The sequence below is a fragment of the Panulirus ornatus genome, chromosome 56 (assembly GCF_036320965.1).
Source record: "Panulirus ornatus isolate Po-2019 chromosome 56, ASM3632096v1, whole genome shotgun sequence".
Classification (NCBI taxonomy): domain Eukaryota; kingdom Metazoa; phylum Arthropoda; class Malacostraca; order Decapoda; family Palinuridae; genus Panulirus; species Panulirus ornatus.
In genome coordinates, this window is record NC_092279.1 from 16,898,882 (window position 1) to 16,913,686 (window position 14,805).

Sequence of the window (14,805 nt, forward strand, 5' to 3'; positions counted from 1 at the left end):
AGTGCACACACACACACACAGACACACAGACACACACACACACACACACACACACACACACACACACACACACACACACGTACACCACTGAATGCATAATGTATACAGCATGGAATATGTTCTGTAAAATTTCATTTACTGTGTAGTTATACCTTATTCATAAACTTATCCAAGACGTAGACGTATCCAGCTACACCTCGAACTTAAAGCTCTTTTATAGTCAATTTCCCAGCAGAATGGCTGCCTGAATTCAATTAATAATTCTATTTTTTTTTTTCCACCCACACAGTATTACTTTTTTATTTCCTCTGCACCTTGTGTTTCTGCTGAGGCCTGATCAGTATATTTAGCGGTTGGTTCAGACCTGGCCTATTAACACCCCTCTTGGCGTGAGAAGGCAAAGAGTACCGCTGACACACTGACGTGAGCAGCGAGGAAGGAGGGAGGGAACCCCTGCTGCTGCCTGTCTGCCTGCTCGTCACTTGTATAAACACAGGTACAGTTGGCCGCCATTTGGGTGGCGATGGACACCCGTACGTCACCCGGATCGTAATGTGGTGTGCTTGTGGCTATCTGGGAGATCCCTCCTGACGTGGGTGTGGACGCCAGACCCGGGAATATGTTGGAAGGTATTGAGTGAGTCAGTATGGCTGACTGACCGGATTCCAAGGGAGGTTATGAGTCAGTATGGCTGACTGACCGGAGGACTGCAGGGGAGGTTATGAGTCCGTATGACTGACTGACCGGAGGATTCCACAGGAATCATGGTAAAAGGTGCACGGGAGGAGAAGGAAGATGGTAACAGGGTCCGGGAGCGAGTGTTCACGTTGGTGAGGCCATGTTAGGGGGGGGGGGATGTTTAGACGGAGGGAGGGGCTTCTGGGAGAGTGCTGAGGGAGACGTGCTCGAAGCGTGTGTCGGGATGACAGGTGGCGGGAAGCCGTCATGCGGGTGTTCGGAGAGGCGTGCCTGAAAGGTTATTTTACCGGGTGTTGAAGATGCTAAGGGGACGAAAGGTGTTGAAGGAGCCGAGGTTGCAGGAGGTGGCTGGATAAACGTTGGAAATACCAGTAACGCGGTGAGAGGGTCTGGGGGCAGTGCTGGCAGAGGAGGAAGATCATTACAAGTTTTGGAAACGCGCTGGAGAGTTAGAGGATTGTTAGAGGTGTTGGAAATATGTCGGAAGTGTCGGGGGAAATGTTGGAAGTTATTAGATGAGGCTGTTGGAACTGTACTATTATTTTCCGTGGCCTGGAATGTTACTCAAATTATGAAGACTGTAATGGGGCAGTTAATAATAACGAAGACGCAGAATTTTGACTACACAGACGTCAGGAATTGGTTAGACCGATGCAAAGTGGAAAATGAAAAGCGATCAAAAAAAGAGAAAAAGGCATTCGATGATTTCTGAAACGGAAGAGTAAAGAGTTGTTAGATTGGCTGGAGATGTTAATTGCAAGAAGGAAGCAGTGTGAGTAACTGGAGCTGGGGAAGAATTTGACAACATGAAGGCAGGCGAGGGACGTGTTGCTTGGCCTGGTGGGAGGCGGGGAGGGACGTGTTGCTTGGCTTGGTGGGAGGCGGGGAGGGACGTGTTGATTGGTCTGGTGGGAGGCGGGGAGGGGCGTGTTGCTTGGCCTGGTGGGAGGCGGGGAGGGACGTGTTGCTTGGCCTGGTGGGAGGCGGGGAGGGACGTGTTGCTTGGCTTGGTGGGAGGCGGGGAGGGACGTGTTGCTTGGTCTGGTGGGAGGCGGGGAGGGACGTGTTGCTTGGCTTGGTGGGAGGCGGGGAGGGACGTGTTGATTGGTCTAGTGGGAGGCGGGGAGGGGCGTGTTGCTTGGCCTGGTGGGAGGCGGGGAGGGACGTGTTGCTTGGTCTGGTGGGAGGCGGGGAGGGACGTGTTGCTTGGCTTGGTGGGAGGCGGGGAGGGACGTGTTGCTTGGCTTGGTGGGAGGCGGGGAGGGACGTGTTGCTTGCCTTGGTGGGAGGCAGGGAGGGACGTGCCGCCTAGGCTGCTGGAAGGACCGCACTGTAAAGAGAGGGAGAGAAAAAAGAAAGCTACGAGCACGTCAGAAGCCATGTCAGGTGTCGTCATCTATATCACCAAAAGATAAACAAGAAAATTATGAGCCCATGAAACCTCGTCTGGACGATAAATGACGAGAATCTTTGATCAGATTTCATCTGTAATAGGTCGTATTACCAGGTCAATGATCACAGCCACAAAAGATTGATCAACAATAGTCTAATATTACCAGCAGTGAACATGGAGGTAGTTAGATAATTCTCTGATGTGACTTCATATTACCCGCAATGAATGGAGTAAACCAGAGGAGATGTTTCAGTTCTGATGTGTGGTATTGCAAGCACCGAGTCCAATGACAGACATGATATACTTCTTATCATTTGCAATGATAATCTCTCGATCATGTCGGGACGAAACATGTGGCCTGGTCTTACGGGGAGGTCAGGTCAGATACCAGGCCATTGTACTCAGGTGTTGTACCTGTCGTGTTTAAGCGTCGTGCCAGTCATTGTTCTTAAGGGTCGTATTGCCATTACTAAAGACCCAAGAGTAACCAGTATCTCCACAAGTTTGTCATATATCGAGTCGTCACCGGCACCTACACCCAGAGTGGTTGACAGGACGAAACTTAGCATTCAAGGGAAGTGAGGCTTGTCATATGCCCGGGAATTTCGAGCGAAGGTAAAGTAATATACTAAACGTGTCACTTCAAGAGATTTGTGTTATAGAAATTATATATAATTTTGGAGGTTTTGGAGTCATAACGGTGTCTGGGAAGTGTATAGTCCGTCCGCGCTGAGCGTGGCCAACCTCACGTACAGCAAACAATTTTAGGGAATTTTTGTTTTATTTTTCGTGATATGTTACTGTGGTCGACGGCTCGAGTCATTATATATGAAGGTCTAGTGGCTGTAGTAGTCTCATCCTCTTTGGTTTAGTCTCTGTTGGACTTTGGTCCTGCTGGTATCTGGTCATGTAGGCTGCTTTCTGATCGTCGGTCTTGGCGTTCTCTTCTGGTTTCTGATGAATGATGAATCTTCTGATCTGATTCATCTCTGATCCCAGTCGCGTGGTGGTTCTCAGTCGTCCTTGCGGTTTCTCTTAAGAACACTGGGCGATCTCGGATCTTAGCGGTAACGGGTTCCCGATGGTCTTTGGTCTCGATGGTTTCGGATCACTATATTTTCTTTTCATGGAGTTTTCGGTCTTTGGCGGTCTCGAACCGCGTTGATCTGTTTGTGGTCCGGACAGTTCCCTGGCCCCGGGCTTATACGTGGTCCTTGACGGTCTGTGGTCCCAGGGGTCCTAGGGAGTTGATAATTCCTGAGGTGTCCGGCCAGCTGTCACATAAAGGTTAGGGTGCCCTCCAGCTGTAGGAGAACTTTTGACCATGATGCTAGAAACGTGTACGGTGTCTCTCTGTCTACGAGTCTCTTTCTTGTCTCTTGTTGAGTGGCGGGACCTCTCCCTCCCTCCTTCCCCCCCCCAAAAAAAAAGATAAAGACAGTCGACAACTATTCACCTATCGTGTGGACTGCTGCCACCGTAAAGCCGTCTTGTTTACTGCAACGGTGAATAAAGGAGGCCGCGGGACGAGGATATTTTTTCTTGCATTGTAGCGGAGGTGAGCTCGACCGCTGAGTTAGTGTTGCTAGATCGGTCTCCTCCCTTCACACACACATAGTGTGGCGTGTTCTGCACCATGTAGCTTGCGGACGGTGGCCGCACATTTGTGGCTATTCTTTCCATACCCTTCTTGCCTCTCCCCCCCTCACCGATGGCGCGTCAGGAACAGACAGACAGACAGATAGCCTCATTTGCGTACAACCAGTCGTCGTTGTTATGCATAACGAACCGGAGCCGAGATACGAGGGAGATATTTTACTGTCCCGGTACTTACAGTACGGGCGTAAGCCCTTCATGTCTCTCGGGCACTAACAGCTCTCACACCTGACAACAACCCAGTCTCTCACCTCTCACTATGTCTGTATTGAGCCGGTGACCCCCCCCTTCCCCCAAGGCCGTCTCACTTGAAGGAGGAGCACTAGTACCCTTAGCGCCCCAAACTTCCCCTCCTGACGGCGGAGCACCTGTATTCACAGCTCCCAAGACCTCGCTCCCTGTGGATGGAGGACAACGTAGTACCCGTGCTTAAGGGTGGAGGACCATGACTCCCTGCCTGAAGGTGGAGTACCAGTACCCTCAGCTCCCCTGGTCTTTCCCTCGTGTGGGTGGAGAACCACGCACCCCCTGCCTGAGGGTGGAGTTAGCCTCCGCTCCGCCTCCCGCCGTGCCGTCTCACACTCAGATAATCCGCCAATATTCCTCACATTTGCATGAGATTGTGGCCAGGTCAGCCTCCGCCTTAGCCTGGAGATAAATAGGGCCTACGGGGCGCACCTGGGTATGAAATAAGATTTAAAGTGGCACGGTAGCTGAGGCAGGGGTTAATGCCGGCTTGACAGTTGAGGTAGGGCGGCACGGAGGCTGAGGCGAGGGTTGTAGCGGGCACGGCAGCTGAGAGAATGGGTTGTAGCGGGCACGGCAGCTGAGAGAATGGGTTGTAGCGGGCACGGCAGCTGAGAGAATGGTTTGTAGCGTGCACGGCAGCTGAGAGAATGGGTTGTAGCGGGCACGGCAGCTGAGAGAATGGGTTGTAGCGGGCGCGGCAGGTGAGACAAGGTTTCAGCTTGGAGGTGGGGCGGAGACAAGGGTGTTAGCCAGATGCAGGAGGTAAGACCAACGTTATAGCGTGACAGGAAGACAAGGGCTGGGCTATCGGGCTGAAGGGTCAGCGGTGCAGGTAACACGTCGACTTCTGTTGCTGTGGCCTGTGTTCCTGACGCACTAACTCCATGACTGGAGAGTAGGGGGAGAAAGGTGACAAGGAACTTAGCAGGAATGAGGGAACAAGAAGGAAGAGAATGGAATTAAGAGAGGGAGCCCATGTGGACGGTTAGGGTGCTGACGGACATAACAGAAGGAGAGTTTCATGTGAATGACAGGGAAGACAGGGGAGCCCCTCTATACGGTTGGGGTGCTGACGGAGCGGTGAACGGAATGAGACGTGTCCAGGAGGCAGATAGATGTAGGCAAGGAGAGTAGAGTGTAGTTGGATGAAGGTAATGACTCGCGATTTCAAGCATGAGAGTAAAAAAAAGTAACAGAAGGGGAAGAAAGGTAGAGAGAGAGGAGAGTGTGTGTGGAGGTAAGACATGACCCAAGCCACAAACATAAAGTAAAACGCCACCAGAGGGACATGACAGGGGAAAAAAGAAGGTTACCAGGAGAGGGAGAGTATGAGGGTAACTGTGGATGGTGGCCAGGAGGAATGTGATTCCAGGTAACGGATGTGAGGATGGTTAGAGAAGGGCTGGAACTCATGGTGCCGAGTTCAGGTTACTGGAACACATACAAGTGGATCAGGTTCATTGAATGGTGGAGTACAGGTGGAGCTAGGGGCAAGTGGAGGGACTGGTGGAATTCAGGTGAAATTCGGGACTGGTGGAGTGTAGGTGGAGTTAGGAGCTGGTGGAATGCAGGTGGAATTAGGGGCAGGTGGAATGCAGTTGAAGTTAGGGGCAAGTGGAGGGATTAGTGGTGTTCAGGTGGTGCTGGGTGGGAAGGGGGGTAAGGGGGTGGGGAGGAGTCCTGGCAGCCTGGGGTGTAGTGTTGGGGAAGGAGGCAGTAATGGCAGCTGGTAGTGGGATGAGAACTTAGTGTAAACGTTGCCGTCATTTTCATTACACGAGCAGGGAACGTTTTGTGTGGCGGGTAACGAGTGGTGGAGGAATGTAATGTTGGTGTTGAGGCAGCAGCAGGTGGACCGTTCCCTGATGATCCTGCAGTGTTTATGTAAGGGCTAGTTGCACCCCGGGGCATGCTCACTGTAAAGGCTACAAATAGAACGCCTGTTCATATTTCATGATATCAGTTTTGGGCGGGTTGAAGCACGAGCTCGTCATCATTCACTTTACACATATGTCAGTTAAGTTGGTTCTTTTGGTGTAGTCAGTGTTCTTACATTAGTGTAGGGAGGCAACTTTAAATGTAAACGTGTTGGAGAATCAGCATGAACAGATATAAGTTCACGTTATGAAGGCGAGACGTCTTGTGTGACGGGCGTCCAGCTTCTGTCATAAGCCATCGAACAGTGGATCATTATCACTCCCGTATTTCCTCTCTCTCTCTCTCTCTCTCTCTCTCTCTCTCTCTCTCTCTCTCTCTCTCTCTCTCTCTCTCTCTCTCTCTCTCTCTCTCATAGCTGCCGTCCCTCACTCTCTACATATTCCCTTCCTTAACCTTGCTTCTCCCTTTCCTCCTGTCCCTCGTTTCTCGCCCCCATCCCAATTTTCCGCCTAATATTTTCACCTTCACAGCTACCCTTCCCCTTCCCTCCTCCTCCGCTCTCCCTCCTGCACTTGTTACCCTCCCGTCGCCTCTCCTTGTCTACCTCCCCGCCACTCTCCCCTCTCCTCATATGCCCTTCTTCCCTCTTCTCCTTCCGTGCCTTCCTACCACTCCTCCCTCTCTCTATCTTCCCTCCCTTCTCCTCCTCTGTCTCCATCCCTCCTCACCCTCTCATCATCCTCCCTCCCACCCACCCTTCACTCCCGCTCTTTCTCCCTCCTCCTCTCCTCTCCTCCCTCCGCATGCTCTTCCTGCAGGCTCATGATGTTTGCTTCACACCAGCCGCCTCTCGCCGTCCTCTTGACACCCACCCGGTCCTCCAGCGTTGTTTCCCCGACTCGCTAATCTCTTCTTGACCGAGCGGCGATGGTCTCCACGTCTGAAGATAACCAGGAAACATCCTGATTCTGGCGACCTCTCGCGACCCCTGCCAGTCTGTTGCCGAATATTTACCTTTATGAGAATTGATCAGCTTCGTCTGACCATAGATCTTATCTTGTCATCCTCCTGTTTCCTTGTCGTCACACCGTCAGTTCTTTTACTATGGGGATTTTCACGACGGCCGCGACCCGCCTCCGGACCCACTCGTACCGACCTCCTCCCTATGATCGGGTGGTGTTCACTGCTCGCACCTTGATCGTTTCGTTGATCCTCCGACCTTGTGTGAGCTTGTTGTTGTCTTGCACAATTTCGCCGGTCGCATCCCTCGCTTCATCACGTCCGGTGGCCCTGCACAGCTCACCATGTACTTCATATTCCCCGCCTCTGACCTATCGTTCTCGGTCTCCAGTATACACCCTTCCTTCTGTCATGTCTTCCTTCACCTCTCCATCTACACTCTCCCTCCCTCCTTTAACCTTGCTCTTTCTCCTTGCCTATCCCTTGTCCCTTCGTCTTCCTCACTAATCACCCCTCCTGTCCTCACACTCTCCCCTCCAACTCCACCACTCCCCATGTTTTCCCTCTTCTTCCTCCTTCCGTCTCCCTTTCTACCTTCCCTTTCTATATTCCTTCTCCTTTTCCTCTTCCCCACCTTCGTTCGTCGTATCTCTTCCTCTTTTCCTTCTCTTCTGCTTCTCCTCCTCTCTCCTCATTTCCTTTTAGCCCTGCAGTTTTGCTTCATCCTGTTCATCCCTCTATCCCCATTCCTCATTTCTCTCCCTCTCCCATTTCTTTTCTCTGTTCGTCTTCTCATTTTCTCATTGAAACCCGCGGGATGATGAGCTGCAGATAAGAAACAGGTCTGTGTGGGTGTTGTAAGGGTCTTGTTAGCAAACGTGGCCTTTGTTCATGTCTTATCACAGACGCGGAGGCACCGGGGGGGGCTTCTTTTACTCCCCTGAGTCCGCTTTTATAGCACACCTTGCGAGCAGGTGCCAACATCTGCTGAGATGCTCTCCCCTTCCTCACTCCACACCAACCCACCCCCCTGTGTCCTGATGCTGAACTTCATGCTGAAAGCAAATCAGGCTTCATGTTGTCTTGATCCACTTCCACTTCTCATATCTTTCTTTTGGTAATGACGGTGAATTTAGTGTCTTTGGGCCAGCTGTTCGTATCCTTCGGAGGCATGTTTAAGGACGATATGTTCACGGGTGGATCCACACCCCGTTCTTGTATGTGTTGCTCGTAGCTACTGAGGTATTCGTGGACGGTGGTGGTCAAGCCTGGGTTTCTGGTCTTGCCTGTGTTCTGCCTGACCAAATGACTACCCACCGCTACCAGTCAGTACTCTTGAAAAACACTGGGGGAATCTTAGTCCGCCTCCGTAACTCGCCACACACAATCACTTATCTTCGTATTACTCTTATATACCCATGTTTGTCAGGTGCCTGTATACTCTCTTGCCCACGCCAAGGCATGTACCCTGATAAATAAGATCATTAAACTCTCTCTCTCTCTCTCTCTCTCTCTCTCTCTCTCTCTCTCTCTCTCTCTCTCTCTCTCTCTCTCTCTCTCTCTCTGCAGATTCACTCCGTCCCTACACTGGCCAGCCCTACAGTAGGGATGGCCTCCCTGTGCGCTCCGCGATAGAGGAAGCGGGACATGGCTGCTCCATCAAAGCGCTACAGGCACCACACCTACCATGATGCACAGCTCCGCGGATAACGAACCCGAAATATCAGATGTAAGCGTCATCACGCGGGGGGAGGGGAGCTGAGAGACGTGTGATTACGACCAGTCTCTGTGAGCTGGGCGGGTTGGCTGGAGACGACCCCCCCCCCCCTCCTTTTTTTTTTTATTGCACAGTTCTTGAACACAGTTGAGACGTAATCTCAGACACCACTACAACAGGCAGAAGAGAATGGAGTTAGGACCTGATGATGTCTCACTGTCTGACGCTCTTGAAGTGGATATTCATCACCGTTGTAGTGATGATGATGAGTGTGTACACACGGGTGGTGGACGCTGGTGATAAGAGCGTATTATACGTCGGCTTCAGCATACGGTGCGACGGGCACTGTGCACGGGGAAGGCGGTCGTCACTGTAACATATGGTGATGGAAGCAGCGTAGTACATCACGTCTCTGTACAAGTTCATCATCATGGGATGTCATTATCCAGTCGAGGGGAAAATTACCAGTGAGGGTGAGTGTGATCACACGATATTCACATGCTGAATCTCCCTCACTGGCATGTATCCATTTTCTCACATAGCCATGTATGAGACGCAGTTTCATAGAATTTATTCTTATCCGGGACTTAACACGTAAGTCCTCGCCGTGAGAAGTTTTGATCTGATTTATTCTGTTGCCTTGAAGTTAACGTAGGTTTACGGGGGTGAATTTCCGCATGCATGGACAGTGATCGTTTTCCTTTTTATCGTGGATAAGGATGTCCCTCCTCCCCCAAGGCTTGTGGGTCAAGCCCTCACCTTTCAGGAGGTCGGTGTGGCCACAGGCGGTGCAGGACTGCAGGCCGCCCCGCCGCCCCAGTTGCCGCCACTGTGGTGCATGATGTATATTCCAAGTTTTATAGACCATTGACCCGAGATTCGAAAATGGTCCGAGTATTTTTCCTCACATCGTGGGTCGTCGTCGTCATCTCCGGGTTCCTGTGTTGATCCTGATCTGCCTGCAGCATCAAGTGTTCATACACGACGGTGGACTAAACGTACTCCTCACTCCCGTGTCGCCGCTGTAATACCCGTCAGAAGGGGCAGATGATACCGACTGGTCATGCTTAGGGTATAGCAAAGGAGACAGTTTATATGGTGTATGTGTGTGTGTGTGTGTGTGTGTGTGTGTGTGTGTGTGTGTGTGTGTGTAATTAACTATTTGTATTATACAGTAACATAGTCAGGGATGTTGTTGAGCGTCAGGTGTCAGGTGGATGAACAGCTGGGTTGACTGTTGTCTCATTGCCCCAACCAGGATTCGAACCTATGCGTTCGACCCTGTGCGGCCCGTTGAATGCATCACGGTCAGGTACCCTAACCGATACACCATACAGCTTCTTCGCCTCAATTTCTCCCCAACTCTCCTGTCTCCTTCCGTCCCCTCCTACCCTCTCTTCCTCCCCATCCTCCAGCTTCAGCTCGCCTCCCCTGCCGCGCCCCTCCCGTCTGTCAGTCACAGCCGTGGACGCGGCAGGATGGGTAATCATGACATTTCGTGACCTTTAGACTCTGCCATGCAGCGTCACCCTGAGGCCATTTTGTGGTCGATCCCCCGGGGGGTTGAAGACCTCCCGCGGGTGCCGACGGGGGCCGGAGGTGAACCCCAGGGGCGGAGGCCTCCCTTCTGCAGATAGTGACGGGGCTGGGAGTAAATCACAGCCACAAGGCACTGGGTGGAAGAAAGCAACAGGGTGAAGATGATAGCTCCTGAGAGACAGTAATGGCTACGGAGAGAGAGAGAGAGAGAGAGAGAGAGAGAGAGAGAGAGAGAGAGAGAGAGAGAGAGAGAGAGAGAGAGAGAGAGAGTACACACCAAGGGGCAAAATAGAGAGACAGATAAAGGGACGCCAAGAAAATAAGATAATAGACGGATTATTATCCATCCGGGATGAAGGCCTCAGGAAGGCCAGAAGCTGGGCAATAACCGTGTGAGCAAGGAGGCAGCAGGACCCCCAGCAACTGATGGGGGGTGAAGAAAACTACCTGTAGAGGGGGAGCCACGCTAGTAGTGGCCTCCTTCTCCTCCCGCCTGGCAACACCTGACGGAGGAAGGACTCGGGGAGGGACCTCTAGTTACTCAACACCAGATGAGGAAGTGAGGAAAGGGAGACAAGCGACCCGGTTAATGTAGGAGGGAGACACTGTTCCACACATTCAGCGACGGGAGAAAAACTGGTCAAACGAAATTAGAGGAAGTCTATTTCCCTCTCAGTGTGAGCAGTGGAGGCGAACATATAGAAAATGCAGGGGAGAGTGTTCAGCTGCAGGACAGCACTAGCGGCGAGGGCCAACCAAGGCAGAGACGTACACGACTATCATAGATAGATAGATAGATAGATAGAGAGAGAGAGAGAGAGAGAGAGAGAGAGAGAGAGAGAGAGAGAGAGAGAGAGAGAGAGAGAGAGAGAGAGAGAGAGAGAGCATCAGCACAGAAAATGATGGAAGTCACTCGTGATGAAGACAGGGGTCGGGTGAATGCGAGAAATTAACGGGAATAATCAGGTTTGGGTGAAACAGATGTTGGGATATATATATATATATATATATATATATATATATATATATATATATATATATATATATATATATATATATGTGTGTGTGTGTGTGTGTGTGTGTGTGGTAGTTCATTTGGGTCGTTTTGGAAAAAAAAGATATGAGAATTCTTTTGACCGATAATTAAATGATTGGGCAACGGAGAGTAATAAGATATAAGTGAATTATGGTAAGAATGGAAGAGGTGAAGAAATAAGAAAAAACTGGAAGGTATAACATTTTAAACTGGAGAAAATCATCAATGTTATGGAAGTTATAGAACCACGGACACAGGAAACTTGTATGAGAAAAGTTAAATGAAGAGGAAAACGAAGATATGAATCAAAACTAAGGACATAAACTATATAAAAAGAAAGAGAAGGTGCTGAAAGACGAGAGAATGCTGCTGGCTAGAAGAGAGAGAGAAAAAAAAGAATAATTTACAAGCGGCAGAAGGGAACCATAAAACAGAAATAAAAAGAGAGGAACCATTGTGCTGGTGTGAGGTGAGAAGGAGAGAGCGCGAGACACAACGGCCGACCGACCCCCATCACCACACACCCGTCCTAACACATATGTTTACATGCATTATTCACACACGAGAAATTGCTTTGGGGTTTTTCTCTCTCGGGCAACCAGAGGGGGGGATTCTTGGGTAGGCTTCTGGCTCCTGCTGTCTTGCCCCCCCTCATTCCCGTCAGGCTGGTCCTGGGTCCTGGCGGCAAGTGGAATAAAAGATTGGACGTCGGCCTGAATTTCGTCCCGGTCCAGCGATGGAAGGGGGATTGATAGAGCTCGGAGCTCATCACTTTCCATTGGATTATTGATCTGACAACTTTGCTGCTGCTGCAGCGTGAGGAGGGTCGAGACGAGCGTGTCCATGGAGTCCTTCCTTTGTTGTCGGTAAAGACTTGTGTGCGCGAGAGAGCCGGGTGCTTTAGGGATAGTGGTGGTGATGGGGTCTTGGCTGGGACGTAATGACAGTCTTTAGCTGAAGTGTCGCTGTTCTGTCTTATCTCCCAGCCTCAGGTTCCTTCCTTGGGAGAACGCCCCCAGCTTTGCCTCCGCATACCCCGTGCCATGTGCCATACCTTAAAAGAAAGGCTTCGTTTGACTATGCTTGGGACGGAAAAATACTTTTACTCATAAGATTTTGAATATAAATCATAGGATGAAAATAAGTCTGTTTGGGTATCGTTCCCATTAGGCTGAAATTATGTATGAGACTGCTGGCATTGTGCCGTACTTCGTTTACATACACTTTTTGACTCATTTTTGCCTAAAGTATCTAGGGTGAACACAATTGACTTACATTTGTATCCACCAGCTGTTGCTGCTGGTGGGACCTGAGTGTGGCGGAATGAAGATAAGGTGTCGGTCTTTGTAGGTACATCAGATGAGATAAGGATTAACCACAGGGCTTCGTCTTAATCTTGTTCGGCAGTAGGGTTGCATCTGCAGCTTCGGTGAGGTAGCGTCCTTCTTTATCATCTTCCTCGTCACATGCTTGTATCTGGTACACACACACACACACACACACACACACACACACACACACACACACACACACACACACACACACACACACACACACACTTCGATCCTACATGATCTCAGGTATGGAGTGGATCTGAAGCTTCACATCACACAACAGGTTTGCCTCACTTGATGAGCTGGTGAACTTGTACTGTGATCTCATCGGGTCACCTCAGTTCCTCCAGCCGTTGTGTGATGTTTTGATTTCCTGCCTCGGATTTCCTCTCTCGGTTCTTGATTATTTTCCCTTAGAAAATACATGCAATTCCTTTTTATTTCCTTTAACCTCATTCACTTCTTTCCACCTTAATCTTTCACCTTTTTTCCCCCTCTTCCAATTTCACCACGCTTACTTTCCTTTACCTCGTCCTTTTCAGTTTCTTTTCCCCCTTCCCATTCTTTCCCACTTGCCAGTAATATCGTCCTTCATATCATCTTCCTTTGTCTTCCTCTCATGTTATCATTTTACCTTCCCACGCTGATCTCTTCTTTATACATCCACCAGCTGTCTTCTCTCGTGTTCGTGTCTCCTCGTTTCATTACGTTTGCATCTCCTCTTTCTTTCTTCTTTATGTTTACCTTTGTCTCTCCTCCTTGGACTTGTTTTCCTTTTTATATTTTCCTCTTTTTCTGTTTTCCGTGGATTTCTCTTTATTTATGTACATTTTCCCCCTCTCTCTCTCTTTGGTTCTCTGTCTTTGACCTCCACTGCTCACCTTTTCATGTCTTCTTTTTCACTCGCCTCCTTTACTTTTTAGTCTCTGTGCTTTACTTTTCCATCCTGCTTTGCTTTTATCCCTGCCCCATGTCCCGTCTCTTCTCCCTGGGGCGCAGTAAGCCAGCTCAGTGTCTGGGTCAGAGCAAGTCCCTCACAACCACCACCTCAGGTATGCTGTGTGGGCTGGCCCGGCAGGTGAGGCGAGGGATGAGAGGTGGTGAGGCGAGGGGTGAGGGGTGAGGCGTGGGATGAGGGGAGAGGCGTGGGATGAGGGGAGAGGGGTGAGGGGAGATGAGGTGGACGCTTGGGGATGGGGGAGAGAAGGATTATGAGGGCGGACGCTAGGGTTGGGAGAAGGCGTTAGCGATAGGAAATAAAAAATTTAGGCAGGGGTAAGAGGAGGCAAAAGGGGGAGGAGGTGAGGGAAGAGCACTTGCTGGCGTGTGTTTACCACGAGGGGTTGCCAAAAAAGAGGCAGGGCTAAGGCTTGCAGATCACCGAAGGAAAACCTAGAGTTAGGAAGAACGTGTCTCATGCGTTACGTGTTGTCAGGTGTTGTGTGTGTTTGTGTGTGTGTGTATGAGAGAGAGAGAGAGAGAGAGAGAGAGAGAGAGAGAGAGAGAGAGAGAGAGAGAGAGAGAGAGAGAGAGAGAGAGAGAGATGAGGAGAGTGAAGGGTGAAGAGATGCAGGGGATGTGGTGATACGATAGGAGTTGGACGAGAGGTAATGTGACGCGCCGGAGGGGCAGTGTGAGGAAGATGATGTAGTTGATGATCTCGGGATGGGTTTGGATGCTGAGTGGTGCGGGAATGGGATGGGGTAGAGGGGATGAGGTAGTAAGGGAAGGGTCATGTGGTGTGGGAAGGGCGGTGGAACATAGAGGGAAGGGATAACGTGGAAAGGGGGAGACAACGTCTGGAACAGATTTTAGTAAAGAACGGGTCAATCCCAGAGTCTCCTTAGATTCAACATGAATTACTATGGCCTCATAGATTGGAATGCTTGGATGTCCTGTGGTCCGCTGATGTCACCTCCATGAGGCACTGACCCGGGTATAGTTTTTGTTGTGGGGGAGAGAGATGCTGCGTCGCTGTTGAGGGTCACATGGTCTGCGGTAGTATGGTCTGCGGTGTCCCAACAGTTTTCTGTGAACCATTGGTTTCACTACCTTTTTGGATCTTCTGGAAATGCGTAAGATCTGTAACCTGCAGCGGCAACCTCTTGTGTCTTCCGTTTGGACGCCAATCGCCAGGCATTCGGGAGTGAGGATGAATCCTGCCTGCAGTAACACGCGCTCAGGGATTTGGTTAGGAACCTGCCTGTAGTAGTACTACGCCCTTACGTCCTCGGGGACTCTCTGGTTACGAGTTGTGTCCAGCAGCAAGTTTTACATCCTCCCGTCAGGTCACCGTCCCGCCTCGCTTGTCTCCCGATGCATCAACCCTGAATCGTTCCCCTGA